The following is a 20,450-nucleotide window of genomic DNA, read 5'->3' on the forward strand; positions in this document are numbered from 1 at the left end:
AATCGAAGGGCCAGGAGGTCGCCCGCTAGCCCCATGGTAATTTGTAGGGGTGATGGGGGGGATGGAGGCTGTTTCGCCAGTAGGAAGGAAGAGGGGGGAGCCCAAGGCCCAGAGTTTTGTTGTGAGGACCAAAGGAGCACTCATCATCATAGGCAGTCCCTTGGAATCGAGGAAGACTTGCTTCCACTCCTGAAGTGAGTTCTTTGGTGGCTGAACAGTCCAGTATGAGAGCCACAGACTCTGTCACAGGTGGAACAGACAGTCGTTGAGGGAAGGGGTGGGTGGGACTGGTTTGCTGCATGCTCTTTCTGCTGTCTGCGCTTGATTTCTGCATGCTCTCGGCGTTGAGACTCGAGGTGCTCAGCGCCCTCTCAGATGCACTTCCTCCACTTAGGACGGTCTTGGTCCAGGGACTCCCAGGTGTCGGTGGGGATGTTGCACGTTATCAGGGAGGCTTTGAGGGTGTCCTTGTCGCATTTCCAATGCCCACCTTTGGCTCATTTGCCATGATTGATCTCCAAGTAGAGCACTTGCTTTGGGAGTCTTGTGTCTGGCATGTGGACAATGTGGCCTGCCCAGCGGAGCTGATCGAGTGTGATCAGTGCTTCAATGCTGGGCTGTTAGCCTGAATGAGGACGCTGATGTTGGTGCGCCTGTCCTCCCAGGGGATTTGTAGGATCCTGCGGAGACATAGTTTGCAGCATTTCTCCAACAACTTGAGGTGTCTACTTTACATGATCCATGTCTCTGAGCCATACAGGAGGGCAGGTATTACTACAGCCCTGTAGACCATGAGCTTTGTGGCGGTTTTGAGGGCCTGGTCTTCAAACATTCTTTTCCTCAGGCGGCCGAAGGCTGCACTGGCACACCGGAGGCGGTGTTGGATCTCGTCGCCGATGCCCGCTCTTGTTGATAGGAGCTCCCGAGATATGGGAAGTGGTCCACGGTGTCCAGGGTCGCGCCGTGGATCTTGATGACTGGGGGGCAGTGCTGTGCGGTGAGGAGCATTGTTACTTCTCTGAACCCCATTCGGGAAAGTTTTTGACTTGCCTCAGAAAGAAAGAATTGCATTTCTATAGCGCCTTTCACGATGTCCCAAAGCGCTTTACAGACAATGAAGTACTTTTTGAAGTGTAGTCAGTTGTAATGTAGGAAACGCAACAGGTAATTTGTGCATCATGAGCAGATAATCTGTTTTAGTGATGTTGACTGAGGGATAAATATTGGCCAGGACCCTGGGGAGAACTCCCTGCTTTTCTTCCAAATAGTGCCATGGGATCTTTTACATCCACCTGAGAGGGCAGATAGGGCCTCGGTTTAACCTCTCTTCCAAAGGACAGCACCTCTGACAGTGCAGCACAGCCATGATCTTATTGAATGGCGATGCAGGATCGAGGGGTCAAATGGCCTATGTCTGCTCCTTATGTTCTATACATTCCCACGTTCCCTCAGTACTGCACTGGGAGTGTTAGCCTAGATTTTTTAAGCTCAAGTCCCTGGAGTGCGATTAGAACCCACAACCTTCTGACTCAGAGACGAGTGTGCTACCCACTGAGCCATGGCCAGCCCTCTCCCCTGCCCGGCCAATGTTTAACTGAGAAGTGTGTTTGTGCTAGGTACTCGGCTCAGCGGACCATGCTCATAGGAATACTGGGCCAGTCTCCGCAATTTGTGCTCGAACTGCCCGCCAGTTTATCCGTGACCATTTCCTTTTCACAGATATGCACCTGTTCAGCTGTTCAATGTTATGGAGCACTGATACCTTATACATTCAGCTATGTCAAGCTTGTGATAATGATAATCACACATTGGAGGTTTAATATCCTTTGCTTTGCACGCAGTTGTTTTGTAGCAGTTGTTAACCTGTTTATTTTAAGCGTGTTAATGACTGAATTAAATCGCACAGAAGGAATTTACATGGATTCATTCAGCAGAGAACCAACAATCTTGCACTTATATAGGTCCTTTCATGTCCTCAGGAAGTCCCAAAGTGCTTCACAGCCAATGAATTAAAAGTTAGATAAAGCAAACTTAAAGAAACTGAATCATTCAAAAGAGTTGGAAAGAAAATTGAAGAATTAACAGGACTTTAAAACTTTGTATCATTTCTTTTCTCTTGGCCTCTTTTCTATCGGGTTAAGTGCTTTCTGGTAATGTCGATTTGTGATTTTCAGATGTCGTGCAGTCGATGACAACATCAAAATAAGTTTGCTGGATTTCCTTGTTAATTGGTGTTTTGGATCACCAGCCTGACATAAACTAGCAAGTTTTCTTCAGTATTGCTGAATATTTCCCGATGCACAGCGCGCGAGCAATATAAAAACAGTGTTGGCTGTTTGTTACAAATAAGAACATGTGAATTAGGAGCAGGAGTAGATCATACGGTCCTTCGAGCCTGCCCCACCATTCAATCAGATGGTTGATCTTTGACCTCAACTCCACTTTCCCGCCCGATCCCCATATCCCTTGACTTTCCCGCCCGATCCCCATATCCCTTGATTCCCCTAGAGTCCAAAAATCTATTGATCTCAGCCTTGAATATATTCAGAGACTCAGCATCCACATTCCTTTGGGGATAAAGAATTCCAAAGATTAACAACCCTCTGAGTGAAGAAATTCCTCCTCATTTCAGTCTTAAATGGCCGACCCCTTATCCTGAGATTATGCCCCCTAGTTCTAGTTACTACAGCCAAGGGAAACAACCTCTCAGCATCTACCCTGTCAATCTTCCTCAGAATCTTAGATGTTTCCGTGAGATCACCTCTCATTCTTCTAAACTCCAGAGAGTACAGGCCCAATCTACTCAATCTCCTCTCATAGGACAACCCTCTGATCCAAAGGATCAATCTAGTGAACCTTCGTTGCCTTGCCTCTGAAGCACGTTTGTCCTTTCTCAATTCGGGTCTACTGTAGATACTGCCTCGGGTGCATACTCTTGTGATCGTGATTGGATACTCATATCTTTCAAACATGCATTGCTTCAATCTCTCCCACAGAGCAACGAGTCATCACCAGATGAGGCAAAACTAGGCCCGAAATGTTAAGTTGCTTTTATTCCACAGTGAGGCGATGATTACTATAGGCCCTAAAGAACCACCGAGCTGGTCATTATGGGATTTTAAGCTGAAATGTATTCAGCTCAAGAGGCCATCTTGGTAAAGAAAGTGTGGCCTGTGCTCGGAATGGCTGCCCAGAGGCTTGTTAAACAGCTGATTGTCAGTTAAAATGTGTGCTAGCACTCATTAAAGAGGCTGCATGGCAGTTCAGTGGCAAGCACTTGTCCTAACGCCCTCTCCTAACAGCGAACAGCTGTTTGGGAGTAGACACGGTGTATATGTCGATTTCAAGCGCTACTTAAAGGGATACTCACCATTTCATGTTCATTGCTGCTAGAGCTGTGAAGAGGACCTCTGAAACGCATCGGGAGATTTTCTCAGAGATATTGTTAAGATTTCACCAACACTCAATCAACATTTAATCTGAAAATTCTCTGAGGACTTTATCTAAAAAAAGTAAGTACCGTGCTACTCCACCTTATTGGACACCTTATAGGAGTCACCAGGATAAAGAGAGTGCTTGGTCATCAGTATCTTGCTAGGGGTCCACCTTGGTCCGGACGAGGAATGGGAGGAGGACATGAGGCCAGGCAGAGGAGCACCAGCTGCTGCAGGAGAGAGGAACCGGAGGGTGAAGAGGGCGAAGTGACATCCTTCCGTCCCCCTCACGACATCCCTTCTCCTCTGGACCTCCTCCACCAGGACCTCCAGTGCCACATCTGAGAACCTTTGCGCTCTCTCCCTTGGTCCCGCAGCTATCCTGCAACGTGCTGCTGTGTGCCAGTGAGAGCACGCCACACCTTCAGGAGCCACATATACTGCTCCATGAAAATTGTGACTGATTAGCAGTTGAGTGCTAAACCTGAAGGTATTTGATTTAGTGCCTCCAGGCAAGTTCAAATAATGGTAATCAGCAATTTGGACCAAAATTGCGCTAAACCAGACTTTCAAAAAGGCATGTTTTTTTTACACTACACACATTTATTGCCTTTTCTCACCCTTCGGCCAAAATAACCATTATAATAATGGCCCAGAAATTCCTCGGGGGGTCTTCCCGGGGGCAATTGCCTCCTTGCTGGAGATTTTTTACGAATTTACTTGGTGGTCTAAGTGGTGCCCTGATTTCTGATGGGGAGGCCTTCTCCTCCCATGCTGTGAAGCGCGCTCCCATCCAGAGGGTCCCGACACAGAAGATGCAGTCATGTGTGACTGCTTAGCCAATCGGTAGGTATTTCACAGGTTCCCATTAATAGCACTGTGACACGCGTATCTATGAGTTCTCAGTGCTATTAACGGGAACAAAAGCAAACACACAAAATAATAAAAAATAAAAAACAGACCACACATATTTAAAATTAATTGAAATTGAAGTTATTATGTCTTATAAAAATAAAATATTTTCCAGATTTTTAAAAAAAGTTTTTTTAATTATGGTTAAAAATAAACTTACCATAGTGGGAAGGGTTTTTAAGAATAAAATGTGTTTTTATAACTTTACTTTAAAATGTGTGTGTGTATTTTCAAACACTTGCGCCAGTAAAAGTAGGCTATACGCCTGCTTTTTCAGGCGCAAGATTTTTGAGGACATTTGCTGGGCAAGATATCCATAAATATCGGAAATCTTGCCTTGCAAATGTCATCGCTCCCGATTCTGCGGATGATCTGTCAAGCCAGAAACTTGACAGATCGGAAAAGCTGGTTTTCAGCGCATGCACATTGCGCGCTGAAAACCGGCTTTTCCGATGCCTTCCTGGGTCCGTAGAAACTTCATAATGTACTAACGTGGATAGAGAACTGGTTGGCAAACAGGAAGCAAATGATAGGAATAAACGGGTCCTTTTCAGAATGGCAGGCAGTGACTAGTGGGGTACCGCAAGGTTCAGTGCTCGGACCCCAGCTATTTACAATATACATTAATGAATTAGATGAAGGAATTGAAAGTAATATCTCCAAGTTTGCAGATGATACTAAGCTGGGTGGCAGTGTGAGCTGTGAGGAGGATGCTGAGAGGCTGCAGGGTGATTTGGACAGGTTAGGTGAGTGGGCAAATACATGGCTGATGCAGTATAATGTAGATAAATGTGAGATTATCCACTTTGGTGGCAAAAACAGGAAGGCAGATTATTGTCTGAATGGTGACAGATTAGTAAAAGGGGAGGTGCAATGAGACCTGAGTGTCATGGTACATCAGTCATTGAAAGTTGGCATACAGCAGGTACAGCAGACGGTGAAGAAGGCAAATGGCATGTTAGCCATCATAGCAAGAGGATTTGACTATAGGAGCAGGGAGGTTTTACTGCAGTTGTACAGGGCCTTGGTGAGGCCACACCTTCAATATTGTGTACAGTTTTGGTCTCCTAATCTGAGGAAGAACATTCTTGCTATTGAGGGACTGCAGCGAAGGTTCACTGGACTGATTCCTGGGATGACAGGCCTGACATATGAAGAAAGACTGGATCGACTAGGCTTATATTCAATGGAATTTAGAAGAATGAGAGGGGATCTCATAGAAACATATAAAATTCTGACGGGATTGGACAGGTTAGATGCAGGAAGAATGTTCCCGGTGTTGGGGAAGTCCAGAACCAGGAGTCACAGTCTAAGGATAAGGGGTAAGCCATTTAGGACCGAGATGAGGCGAAACCTCTTCACTCAGAGAGTTGTGAGCATGTGGAATTCTCTCCCACAGAAAGATGTTGAGACCAGTTCGTTAGATATATTCAAAAGGGAGTTAAATGTGACCCCTACGGCTAAAGGAATTAAGGGATATGGAGAGAAAGCAGGAATGGGTTACTGAAGTGCATGATCAGCCATGATCATATTGAATGGTGGTGCAGGCTCGAAGAGCCGAATGGCCTAATCCTGCACCTATTTTCTATGTTTCTATGTTTCTATGACCGGGGACATCGGCATTCCAGCACGGATATAAAAATAATGAACACGCTACACTATTCCACTTCAATCGGTCATTTTGCTTGACTTAACTCTCTTTACTGTGTTCCATCCTGCAAGCAGCCTTTTCCTGCTTCGATGGCCACCAGCTTTCACAGCTCTCTCTGTGGACTAGATTTTCACACTTCTACTCGACCTGTTCGCGCCCCGGAGAGGCGGCAATGTTGGCGGTAAGCACGTCTGGGCGGGCGGCCAGCTTCCAGCGTCCCGCCAGGACTTTTGGTGCCGGTTTTGCGGGGGCGTGGAGCATTCCCGCCCGGAAGAGACGAGACGGTGTGCATTGCCCCTGGTTGTGACAGCGAATTGATTTCCGCTCCGTAGAGCGCCCTGCTGGGACCACCTGAGAAAGCGAGGTAAGTAATGTTAGCCTCAGGTAATTGTGATAGTTTTTTTTTTTGATTTATGTTGTGGTAGCGTGACTTATTTATTGGGAATGTTTCTGGTGGGTTCTTTAATCAGATATTTTCTCCCAGCTCCCAGACTGGCTGTTTAGTCGGGATTTTCACTTGTTCTGCTGGCCTACCGCTCTAAGAGAAGTGTGTAACCCTTCCCTTAGCGCTCCGCCCCACACTCAGGATCCAGCTGGTGAACTTTTGCTCACTGGGCGGAAACTTTACTACCCCGCCGCAGTTACCGCCCCCAAAATGAGCAGAACCGAAAATCCAGATACTGACTCTAGCGCCAACGTTTAATAAAACTGACTGGAATGCATGAGCCTTACTTGGTAATGAACCCTGTTAACATGAATCGAATTGTCACAGGAGCAATCAATATAAATGATCACTGCAATATTAAATTATATCTCATTGTTTCCAGGATTCTGTGGCTGGGACAGATGATTTGTCTTAAATCTAACTGACAACTTGAAAACTCTGAGCATTCCGTCAATGTACTCCTTGAGAACAAAGTCTAGCTCAATAGCAGCACTATTTTGACGTGCATTGGTCCAAAGTCCCCGACAGCTATCGAATTTTATGAAATCCCAAAAGGTTATTTACTCACAGACCGTATTAAAAATAACAGCAGATCACCAAAAGTACTGGACACAAGGGGCACAACCCAGCATTGAAGTTTTGACAACACTCAATCAGCTCTGATGGATGGGCCACGTAGTCCGAATGCCTGATACAAGACTCCCGAAACAGGCACTCTACTTCGAGCTCCGTCACGGCAAGGGAGCCCCAGGAGGGCAGAGAAAGTGCTTCAAGGACACCCTCAAAGCCTCCCTGAAAAATGTAACGTTCCCACCGACTCTTGGGAATCCCTGGCCCATGGCCGCTCAAAGTGGAGAAGAAGCATTCAGGAAGGCGTTGAACCCTTTGAGTCTCTTCATCAGGAGCACGCGGTAGTCAAGTACAAACAATGGAAGGAGCGTACGACAAACCAAGCACCCCACCTTCCGTTCCTTCAACCACCACTTGCCTCACCTGTGACAGAGACTGTAGGTCCCGCATTGGACTCATCAGCCACCTTAGAACTACTGTTAGTGTGGAAGCAAGTCATCCTTGACTCCGAGAGAAGAAGCAGATGACTTGACCAACAAAGGTTACACGACCTTCCTGGAGCGGTTAGATCACTGCATAGTATGATGACGGGACCTACTTAAAGTGATGCAGGCTGGAAGATCTGAGTCATACTGCTGACTCTGCTATGACAAAGAAGATGGCACTCTATGAACCCATTCATGTATGCTATCACGAGAAGAGCTTTAGCGCGATGATGCAACCCTTCTTGACCCCGATCCAAATGAGGCTTGAGTCTGTGGTGGATCCATTGGTCAGAATCATGGCTTGCATATCATCGTGGAGCAGGCAGAGGATGGTGACAAACTTTTGGGGGCAGGAGCAGGACACTTCACAGTCCCTTGCAGTTGACAGTGTCAAAGGCCTTTGTGAGGTCAAAGAAGGCCATGTACAAAGGTTGGTGCTGTTCCCTGCTATTCTCTTGTAGTTGCTGCGCAGTGAAGATAATTTCCGTTGTACCCCTTAGTGGACGGAATCGGCATTGTGACTCTGGGAGGAGCTCTTCAGTCACAGGGAGAAGATGGTTGAAGAGGATTCTAGCGATGACTTTCCCAGTGGCTGCCTGCAGGGAGATCCCTCTGTGTAGTTGCCACAGTTAGATTTGTTCCTTTTTAAAAAATGGTCATGATTACGGCATCTCTGAGATCTCCCGGCATGCTCTCCTCCTTCCAGATAAGAGAGGTGAGGTCATGCATTCGTGCCAATAGTGCTTCTCCGCCATACGTTAGTGCCTCAGCATGGATTCCATCTGCTCCTGATGTTGTTCTTGAGCTGACGGATGGCCTTTTCTAACTTGTGCAGGGCTGGGGTGTTGCTGAGATGGTGATGGGTAGCATGCTGCAGGATGGAGTCAAGGACACTTGTGTCAAAGGCACAGTCTCGATTAAGGAGATCTTCGAAGTGCTCCTTCCAGCGGGCCCTGACTGCCTCGGTGTCCTTAATGAGTGTCTCCCCATTCTTAGTCAGCAGTAGGGTGGGGCCTTGGGTGCTTGGACCATAGGTGGACATAACGGTGGTGAAGAATGCTCGCACGTAATGGCTGTCGGCCAGCTGCTGAATCTCCTGTGCTTTCTCCACCCACCATATATTCTTTCGGTCGCAGGTTTTTTGTTAGACCTCAGCCTTCAGCCATCTGTAGAGCTGCTTTGCTGCACCTGAATTGGGTTGCTGCTTGAAGTTCAGAAAGGAGTACAATGTTGTAAAGTGTGAGGTCATGCACTTTGGCAGAAAAAATCGAAGAGCAAGTTATTATTTAAATGGAGAAAAATTGCAAAGTGCTGCAGTACAGCGTTACCTGGGGGTCCAGATGCATGAAAGATTAGTATGCAGGTACAGCAAGTGATCAGGAAGGCCAATGGAATCTTGGACTTTATTGCAAAGAGAATGCAGTATAAAAACAAGGAACAGTTATACAGGGTATTGGTGAGGCCACACCTAGAATACTGCTGCAGTTTTGGTTTCCATATTTAAGAAAGGATATACTTGCTTTGGAGGCAGTTCAGAGAAGGTTCACGAGGTTGATTCCGGAAATGAGCGGATTAACTTATGAGGAAAGGTTGTTAGGATGGGCCTCTACTCATTGGAATTCAGAAGAATGAGAGATGATTCTTATAGGAACGTATAAAATTATGCGGGGGTTGACAAGGTGGATGCAGAGAAGATGTTTCCACTGATAGGGGAGATTAGAATTAGGGAACATAATCTTAGAATAAGGGGCCGGCCATTTAAAACTGAGATGAGGAGGAATTTCTTCTCTCAGAGAGTTGTAAATCTGAGGAATTCACTGCCTCAGAGAGCTGTGGAAGTTGGGTCATTGATTAAATTTAAGACAGAGACAGTTTCTTAACTGATTAGGGAACAAGGGGTTATGGGAAGCAGGGATGTGGACTTGAGTCCATGATCGGATCAGCCATGATCGTATTGAATGGCAGAGCAGGCTCGAGGAGCCTTATGGCCTACTCCTGCTCATATTTCTTATGTTCTTATGTTATGTTCTAAATGCCCTGCACTTGCGGTTTATTAGCTCCAGGATCTCCTGGTCGTTCTCGTGAAACCAGTCCTAGTGTTTCCTGATTGAGTGACCAAGCGTTTCTTCGTAGGCGCTGGTTATGGTGTCCTGCAGGGCAGACCAAGCACTGTGGGCACGCTGGATCTCAGGGTCATCGAGGGTGGCCAGGTTGGCAGTAAGGTGCTTGCTGTATAGGGCTCTCTTAACTGAGTTCTTGAGTGCCTTGGCATTGATATTTCTGAGGCATTGCTTCTGTTGCCGTCGCCGCTTTGTGGCTATATTAATGTTGATGACGGAACGGATTAGGCGTCCAGCAATCGTCTGCTCTGTCATTGCGCTGATGATGTGCACATCCTTGCGGTCCCTCGCTCGGACGACGATGTAGTCGAGCATGTGCCAGTGCTTGGAGCGCCAACGCTCTTCTCGATCTTTCTCGCTGCAATGCTCCACCTCACGCTCAACAAGCTCCCTGCTGAAGTGGAACTAAACTATGGAACCAATGGGAACCTGTTCAACCTTCGTTGCCTCCAGGCTAGATCCAAGGTCATCTCACCCTCTGTCATCGAGCTACAGTAGGCGGACGACGCTTGCATCTGCGCACATTCAGTTGCTGAACTCCAAGCAATCGTCACCATCTTCACCGAGGCATACAAAAGCATGGGCCTTACACGAAACATCTGTAAGACAAAGGTCCTCTACAAGCTTGCCCCGCCACATAGCACTGCCCCCCCGGACATGGAAATCTACGGCGCGGCTTTGGACAATGTGGACCATTTTCCATACCTCGGGAGCCTATCAGCATAAGAACATAAAAACATAAGAATTAGGAACAGGAGTAGGCCATCTAGCCCCTCGAGCCTGCTCCACCATTCAATAAGATCATGGCTGATCTGGCCGTGGACTCAGCTCCACTTACCCGCCCTCTCCCCATAACCTGTAATTCCATTATTGGTTAAAAATCTATCTATCTGTGACTTGAATACATTCAATGAGCTAGCCTCAACTGCTTCCTTGGGCAGAGAATTCCACAGATTCACAACCCTCTGGGAGAAGAAATTCCTTCTCAACTCGGTTTTAAATTGGCTCCCCCGTATTTTGAGGCTGTGCCCCCTAGTTCTAGCCTCCCCTACCATTGGAAACAACCTCTCTGCCTCTATCTTGTCTATCCCTTTCATGATTTTAAATGTTTCTATAAGATCATCCCTCATCCTTCTGAACTCCAACGAGTAAAGACCCAGTCTACTCAATCTATCATCATAAGGTAACCCCCTCATCTCCGGAATCAGCCTAGTGAATCGTCTCTGTACACCCTCCAAAGCTAGTATATCCTTCCTTAAGTAAAGTGACCAAAACTGCACGCAGTACTCCAGGTGCGGCCTTACCAATACCCTATACAGTTGCAGCAGGACCTCCCTGCTTTTGAACTCCATCCCTCTCGCAATGAAGGCCAACATTCCATTCGCCTTCCTGATTACCTGCTGCACCTGCAAACTAACTTTTTGGGATTCATGCACAAGGACCCCCAGGTCCCTCTGCATCTCAGAATGTTGTAATTTCTCCCCATTCAAATAATATTCCCTTTTACTGTTTTTTTTCCCAAGGTGGATGACCTCACACTTTCCGACACTGTATTCCATCTGCCAAACCTCCGCCCATTCGCTTAACCTATCCAAATCACTTTGCAGCCTCTGTGTCCTCTACTAATCTTTCCCACTAATCTTTGTGTCATCTGCAAATTTTGTTACACTGCACTCTGTCCCCTCTTCCAGGTCATCTATGTATATTGTAAACAGTTGTGTTCCCAGCACTGATCCCTGTGGCACACCACTAACCATCGATTTCCAACCCGCAAACGACCCATTTATCCTGACTCTCTGCTTTCTGTTAGCCAGCCAATTCCCTATCCATGCTAATACATTTCCTCTGAATCCGCGTACCTCTATCTTCTGCAGTAACCTTTTGTGTGGCACCTTATCGAATGCCTTTTGGAAATCTAAATACACCACATCCATTGGTACACCTCTATCCACCATGCTCGTTATATCCTCAAAAAATTAGAGTAAATTAGTTAAACATGATTTCCCCTTCATGAATCCATGTTGCGTCTGCTTGATTGCACTATTCCTATCTAGATGTCCCGCTATTTCTTCCTTAATGATAGTTTCAAGCATTTTCCCCACTACAGATGTTAAACTAACCGGCCTATAGTTCCCTGCCTTTTGTTTGCCCCCTTTATTAAACAGAGACGTTACATTAGCTGCTTTCCAATCCGCTGGTACCTCCCCAGAGTCCAGAGAATTTTGGTAGATTATAACGAATGCATCTGCGAAAACTTCTGCCATCTCTTTTAATACCCTGGGATGCATTTCATCAGGACCAGGGGACTTGTCTACCTTGAGTCCCATTAGCCTGTCCAGCACTACCCCCCGTAGTGATAGTGATTGTCTACAGGTCCTCCCTTCCCACATTCCCATGACCAGAAATTTTTGGCATGATTTTGTGTCTTCCAGTGTGAAGACCGAAGCAAAATAATTGTTTCAGGTCTCAGCCATTTCCGCATTTCCCATTATTAAATCCCCCTACTCATCTTCTAAGGGACCAACATTTACTTTAGTCACTCTTTTCCGTTTTATATATCTGTAAAAGCTTTTACTAGCAATGGGCAGACATCGACGATGAGGTCCAACACGGGCTCCAGTGCACCAGTGCAACCTTCGATCGCCTGAGGAAGAGAGTGTTCGAGGATTAGGCCTTCAAATCTGACACCAAGTTTATGGTCTCCAGGGCTGTAGTGATACCCGCCCTCCTACATGGCTCAGAGATGTCGACCATATATAGTAGACACCTCAAAGCACTGGAGAAATACCACCAGCGCTGCCTCCGCAAGATCCTGCAAATCCAGTGCGAGGATAGATGCACCAACGTCAGTGTTCTCGCTCAGGCCAACTTCCCCAGCATCGAAGCACTGACCACATTCGACCAGCTCCGTTGGGTGGGCCGCATCGTTTACATGACCAACACAAGATTCCCAAAGCAAGCACTCTTTTCAGAATACATACTCGGCAAGTGAGCCCCAGATGGGCAGAGGAAACGTTTCAAAAACACCCTCAAAGCCTCCTTGATAAAGTGCAACATCCCCACTGGCACCTGGGAATTCCTGACCCAAGACCGCCCTAAGTGAAGGAAGAGCATCCGAGAGGGCATTGAGCACCTCGATTCTCGTTGCCAATAGCATGCAGAAATTGAGCGCAGACAGTGAAAGGAACGTGCAGCAAACAAGACTCTCCATCCACCCTTTTCTTCAATGACTGTCTGTCCCACCTGTGATAGAGACTGTAATTCTCGTATTGGACTGTACAGTCATCTGAGAACTCACTTTTAGAGTGGAAGCAAGCCTTCCTCGATTTTGAGGGACTGCCTATGATAATGATGTATGCTATCTAAATTAAATGCTAGCGAAGAGTTAATTGACTCATTCCACTCAAGGCTCAGAGAATTAAAGAAAAAACAAAAATAGCTTTGAATATTCTGACCATGGGAATACTTCAGTGAGTTTGAATTCAAAGTAGTCGGGTCTTCTTTGGGTTGGTCTTGCTCCAATTCCAAAACTGAAGCTCAAACCTTGTATTAACTGTGTAGGAAGAGCTATCCGATGTGAGGGCTCTTTTCTCTCGAAAAGGTGACCTGATAGAGGTCTTTAAATTATGAAGGAGGTTCAGTCGGGTAGATGTAGAGAAGATGTCTCCACTTGTGTGGTCAAAAATGTAGTCACTAATAAATCCAATGAGGAATTCTAGAGAAATATCTTTACTGAGAGAATGACTAGAATCTGGAACTCACTACCACATGAAGTAGTTGAGGCAAATAGCATCAATGCATTTAAAGGGAAGCCAGATAAGGGAGAAAAGAATAGAAGGATATGTTGCTGGGGTTAGACTAAGTAGGGTGGGTGGAGGTCACGTGGAGCATAGACCAGCTGGGCTGAATCGCCAGCTTCTGTGCTGTAAGATCAATGTAACATGTGCATGCTACGTACAGAATACCAGATGGGAAGATGCTAAGCTAAACCTTTATTCTACAAATGAAGGAAAACAGACAACCCTGGGACAATGTAGTGAGAAGCGAGTTAGACAGGTCTCCCAGAATAAACCTGTTAAACAATCCAGGTTCATCTCATCCATTTATAGAATGCGCACCTTCAAGTTTCGCGAGGTTTTATTAATATTTGAGTGATTGAATTCGGCCTGATATTTGAGTTCTTTTGCCTTTTTGTTCAACGCCGCAGTGTTATGAAGTGTGTGCCGCAGTTGCTATGGTGACGCCAGGATGCTCGCAGATGCAGGCAGCCAGTGTGAGGGTGCCTGATTGTTTCATTGTGCTGGCTGTGTAGCGGGTCAATGGCACTTGCGAGGTGCGAGTTGCCATGGCTACGGCTGACACTTGCTGCTGCTGACAGCTGTTTGATTTTTTTTTTTGTTTGCTGCATTTGATGTGGGCTCACGGGACAACAGTTCTGTCCTGGCTATTACCTCACTAACGTGGACTTAATCCCCCATTTCACACGCTGTCACCTGATCAAAGCAGCCAGCCATGCTCATGGACGAGTAACGTGTACCTAGTCTCTGTGAGGAAAAATTCGCTCAAGATACCCTCCCGCTGTGTGGCTGGGTCATCCAAACCAGCGGCGACACGGGTTACAACATCTGGCCTACGCTGAAACAGCTGTCCTCGGCTGAGGCGGAGTAAGGGGCGCTTTAAGTCAAATCATTGCAGCCCTATTGCCATCCCATCTGACTGAGCCCTGGAATTGCATTGTGGAGTACCAGTGAACGAGCATGGGGCATGAAATTCCTCTCTGCATGACGCAGCTAACCTTCTCAAAATAAATGGGTTAACCACCTCTTTGCAGCGAGAGGGATTTCAGAGAAGAGCATTAAGCCTTTATATGGGAGTGTCCTCCAGCTACACATTCCAGGACCTGCCTATGTTTTACTGATCTTTATGGCTGCGTACTATGCCCGGGCAGTGCATTTACCAACTGATATATTGGCACCAAGGCTCAGGTTTAAGCCATTGTAACGACTTTTCACAAGCTAAATTACAGAAACCATGTCACGTATCATGCAAAAAGTAAGCAGTAAACATGCAGAAATCAATGAAAAACATGCACTATTCATACCCTGGAACTAAAACTGCAAACAGGGATCAGAATGAAAACGGTTCGAACTTATTCGGCAAGCATATATATGTACATCTTTAATTTTTCTGTTGGCTCTTAAAAGTTGAAAGAACTTACTGACTATAGTGGTGAATGTATGAACATCAGAACATAAGAAATAGGAGCAGGAGTAGACCATATCGCCCCTCAAGCCTGCTCTGCCATTCAATAAGATCATGGTTGATCTTCTACCTCAACTCTTCTTTCACACCTGATCCCAATATACCTTGATTCCCCTAGGTCCAAAAATCCATCTAACTCAGCCTTGAATATACTCAAACATCTATCGATCGCAGCCTTGGATATACTCAATGATCAGCTTCTACAGCCCTCTGTAATAGAGAATTCCAAAGATTCACAAACCTCTGAGTGAAAACATTTCTCCTCATCTCAGTCCTAAATTTCCCCTTATCCTGAGACTGACCCTAATTCTAGATTTTTCCAGCCGGGGGAAACAACCTCTCAGCATTTACCTTGTCCATCCCTCTCAGAATCTTATGTTTCAATGCAATCATCTCTCATTCTTCTAAACTCCAGATAATATAGGCCCATTCGACTCAACCTCTCCTCATGGGACAACCCTCTCAACCAATGAATCAGTCTGGTGAACCTTTAATTGCACCCCCTCTAAGGCAAGTACGTCCTTTCTTAGGTACGGAGACCTAAACTCTGCGCAGTACTCCAGGTGTGATCTCACCAAAACCCTATATAATTGCAGCAGGACTTCTTTACATTTGTACTCCAACCCCCTTGCAATAAAGGCCAACATACCACTGGTGTTGCGAATTGCTTACTGTACCTACATATTAACATCCGGTGTTTTGTGTACAAGCCTATCCAAATTCCTCTGAACACGAGGGATAGTGGATGCACTGGTTGTAATTTACCAAAATTCCCTGGATTCTGGGGAGGTCCCAGCAGATTGGAAAACTGCAAATGTAACTCGCTATTTAAAAAAGGAGGCAGACAAAATGCAGCAAACTATAGACCAGTTAACCTAACATCTGTGGTTGGGAAAATGTTGGAGTCCATTATTAAAGAAGCAGTAGCAGGACATCTGGAAAACCATAATTCGGTCAGGCAGAGTCAGCATGGATTTATGAAGGGGAAGTCATATTTGACAAATTTGCTGGAATTCTTTGAGGATGTAACGAACAGGGTGGATAAAGGGGAACCAGTGAATGTGGTGTATTTGGACTTCCAGAAGACATTTGACAAGGTGCCACATAAAAGATTACTGCACAAGATAAAAGTTCACGGGGTTGGGGAGAGAGGATAGGTTAACTAACTGAAAACAGAGAGTTGGGATAAATGGTTCATTCTCGGGTTGGCAATCATTAACTAGTGGTGTACTGTAGAGATCAGTGCTGGGAAGAAGGGACCCAGTGTAACGTAGCCAACTTTGCTGATGATACAAAGATGGGAGGAAAAGCAATGTGTGAGGAAGACACACAAAATCTGCAAGAGGACATAGACAGGCTAAGTGAGTGGACAAAAATTTGGCAGATGGAGTATAATGTTGGAAAGTGTGAGGTCATGCACTTTGGCAGAAAAAAATCAAAGAGCAACTTATTATTTAAATGGAGAAAGATTGCAAAGTGCTGCAGTACAGCGGGACTTGGGGGTACCTGTGCATGAAACACAAAAGTTTAGTGTTATGTATGAAGAAAGAGTCTGACTGGATACTGTGAGTTCAAAGTAAAGTGTGACCGTAGTCTTTTATTGCAGATCTCCAGAGTGCCTCTCCAGCCTGTGAGGCCTCCTTAAATACCTGTGCTCCCAAGGGATTATGGGATCCCTTGGGACGCCAGGGGATGAGCCCTCTGTTGGCTATACAAAGTATATACAGGTTTACATATATAACAGTTAGTATCCAAACACAGCAAGCGATCAGGAAGGCCAATAGAATCTTGGCCTTTATTGCAAAGGGGATGGAGTGTAAAAGCAGGGAAGTCTTGCTACAGTTATACAGGGTATTGATGAGGCCACACCTGGAATACTGTGTGCAGTTTTGGTTTCCATATTTATGAAAGGATATACTTGCTTTGGTGGCAGTTCAGAAAAGTTTTACTAGGTTGATTCTGGAGATGATGGGGTTGACTTATGAGGAAAGGTTGGGCCTCTACTCATTGGAATTCAGAAGAATGAGAGGTGATCTTATCGAAATTTATAAGATTATGAGGCGGCTTGACGGGGTGGATGCAGGGAGGATATTTCCACTGATAGGGGAGACTAGAACTAGAGGGCATAATCTTAGAATAAGGAGCCGCCCATTTAAAACTGAAATGAGGAGACATTTCTTCTCTCAGAGGGTTATGGATCTGTGGAATTCGCTGCCTCAGAGAGCTGTGGAAGCTGGGACATTGAATAAATTTAAGACAGAGATAAACAGTTTCTTAACCGATAAGGGAATAAGGGGTTATGGGGAGTAGGCAGGGAAATGGAGCTGAGTTCATGATCGGATCAGTCATGATCTTATTGAATGGCAGAGCAGGCTCGAGGGGCTGTATGGCCTACTCCTGCTCCTATTTCTTATGTTCTTCTGTTATTATTTAATAGTTTCTCATAATTAAAAAAATTATTCTGCTTTTCTATTCTACCTACAAAATGAATAACCTCACATCTTCTCACATTATACTCCATCTGCCCCCTTTTTACCAACTCATTTAACCTGTTTATATCCCTTTCTTGACTCTTTGTCTTCCTGGCAGCTTCCTTTCCCACCTAGCTTTGTATCATCAGCAAACTTGGATAGATTGCACTCTGTCCCGTCATCTAAGTCATTGATATAGATTGTAGATAGCAGTTGCTCTGTAGTCCACCATAAGCGAATGTTGCATTTATACTGCAGGTTAGGCTTTGGAGTGAATTGGGTTGCACATCGTACCAATAAAAACCACATTGTTAGCACTGCAGCATAACCCAGGAGAACTTGCATTTGAGACCAGCCACTGGTGGGAACTAATAGTGATGGTATGAAAGTGTTTGCTGGCTGACAGGAGTGCATTTATACTCCAAATAGTGAATCCCTCCTGAATCTATTGTGGATTTTAGACAGACAATTCTCACTGGCTCTTCCACACTCAATAGCATTTCCTGGTTTTGAAATTGATCAGATGCACTTTGACCTGCAGAGAACATTGACATTGTTGATATCTATGGACGGACGGCGTCTACTCTGAAACTTTGAGCTTGAACTGAATTGACCTTCCCTGCATCATGAGGTCAGAAGTGGGGATGTTCTCTGATAATTGCACAGTGTTCAGTTCCATTCACAACTCCTCAGATAATGAAGCAGTACGTGCGCGCAAGCGGCAAGACCATTCAGGCTTGGGCTGATAAGTGGCAAGTAACATTCGCGCCACACAAGTGCCAGACAATGACCATCTCCAACAAGCAAGAATCTAATCACCGTCCCTTGGCATTCAACAGCATAACCATCGCCGAATCCCCCACAAAAAACATCATGGGGATCACCATTGACCAGAAAATTAACTGGACCAGCCACATAAATATTGTGGCTAAAAGAGCAGGTCAGGGGCTGGGTATTCTGTAGCGTGTGTCTCACCTCCTAACTTCCCAAAGCCTTTCCACCATCTTCAAGGCATAATGCCAGGAGTGTGAAGGAATACTCTCCATTTGCCTGAATGAGTGCAGCTCCAACAACACTCAAGAAGTTCGACACCATCCAGGACAAAGCAGTACACATGATTGGCACCCCATCCACCACCTTAAACATTCACTCCCTTCACTACAGTTTGTAGAAGATGCACTGCAGCAACTCGCCAAGGCTTCTTCGGCAGCACCTCCCAAACCCGCGACCTCTACTACCTAGAAGGACAAGGGCCACAGACTCATGGGAACACCATCACCTCCACGTCCCCCTCCAAATTACACACCATCCTGACTTGGAAAGATATCGGCCGTTCCTTCATCGCCACCTCCCTAACAGCACTGTGGGAGTACCTTCACCACACGGACTGCAGCGGTTCAAGAAGCGCTCACCACCACCTTCTCAAGGGAAACTGGGGGATGGGCAATAAAGGCTGTCCTTGTCAGCGATGCCCACGTCCCGTGAACGAATATAAAAAACACGCCACCTGGCTGCTGGAGGTGTCACTGCCGATACTGCAGTGTGATGCGTTGCTTCACGACAATGCTAAAGTCTGTGCATGAATGCACATGATAAAAAATTAATTTGACCAATTTCTTGAGACGGAGAGCCCACAGCTCAAAACTGCTCATAATCATAGAACAATAGAATCATAGAATGGTTACAGCAGGGAAGGAGGCCATTCGGCCCGTCGAGTATCTGCCGGCTCCCTGCAACAGCACCTCAGCTTGTCCCTCTCCCCCCATTCTTTCCCCGTAGCCCTGCACATTTTTTTATTTCTGATACTTATCCAAGTTCCTTTTGAAAGCTGTGATTGAGTGCGCCTCCGCCACCCTTTCAGTCAGTGACTTCCAGATCCTAACCACTCGCTGCGTAAAAAAGGTTTTTCTCATGCCGCCTTTGCTTCTTCTGCCAATCACCTTAAATCTGTGTCCTCTCGGCCCTTCTGCCAATGAAAACAGTTTCTCTCCATCTACTCGGTCTTGACCCTTCTTGATTTTGGAACACCTCTATCAAATCTCCTCTCAACCTTCTCTGAGCTAAGGAGAACAACCCCAGCTTCTCCAGTCTATCCACGTAACTGAAGTCCCCCATCCCAGGAATCGTTCTCGGAAATCTTTTCTGCATCCTCTCAAAGGCCTTCACATCCTTCCTAAAGTGTGGTGCCCAGAATTGGACACAACACTCCAGTTAAGGCCAAATCAGTGTTTTATACATGTTCTTTATAATTTCCACTCTATCCTCGATACATCAAGCCCAGGTTTCCAAGAAGCTTTTTGAACCGCTTTCTCAACCTGCTCTGTCACCTTCAATGATTTGTGCACATATACCCCTAGATGTCTCTATTCATGCACCCCCTTTAGGATTGTACCCTTTAGTTTTCTCTCCTCATTTTTTCGACCATTCTTTCTTCTTTTTATAATGATTTATTAGAGAAGATATGTCAGAATAGGGAGAAGTGTTGATTGCAGTGCTCCAGAGCTCGGTGTTGGGACCACTACTGAGTCTATTTTACCTTAATGACCTGGATTCATTAAATCAATGCAAAGTAGCCAGATGACAACAAACTAGATCGCAGGTCAGAAATTATAGAAAGGAAAAGAAAGACGTGCATTAAACAACGCCTTTCACGACTGCAGGACCATTCGAACTGCTTGAAAGCCAATAAGGTACTTTTGATGTGTAGTCACTTTTGCAATGCAGGAAATGCGGCAGCCAATTTGCACACAGCAAGCTCCCACAAACAGCAATATGTTCATGACCAGATAATCTGTTCTGGTGATGTTGCTTGACAGATTGGCTCGTCATCATAATAGGAAGTCCCTCGAAATCAAGGAAGACTTGCTTCCACTCTAAAAGTGAGTCCTCAGATGACTGTACAGTCCAATATGGGAATTACAGTCTGTCACAGGTGAGACAAACAATTGTTGGAGGAAAGGCTCGGTCGGACACGTTTGCCACACGCTCTTTCCGCTGCCTGCGTTTGATTTCTGCATGCACTCGGCGACGAGACTCAAGGTGCTCAGCGCCCTCCCAATGCACTTCCTCCACTTAGGGTGGTCTTTGGCCAGGGATTCTC

The sequence above is a fragment of the Pristiophorus japonicus genome, chromosome 4 (assembly GCF_044704955.1).
Source record: "Pristiophorus japonicus isolate sPriJap1 chromosome 4, sPriJap1.hap1, whole genome shotgun sequence".
Taxonomy (NCBI): Eukaryota; Metazoa; Chordata; class Chondrichthyes; family Pristiophoridae; genus Pristiophorus; species Pristiophorus japonicus.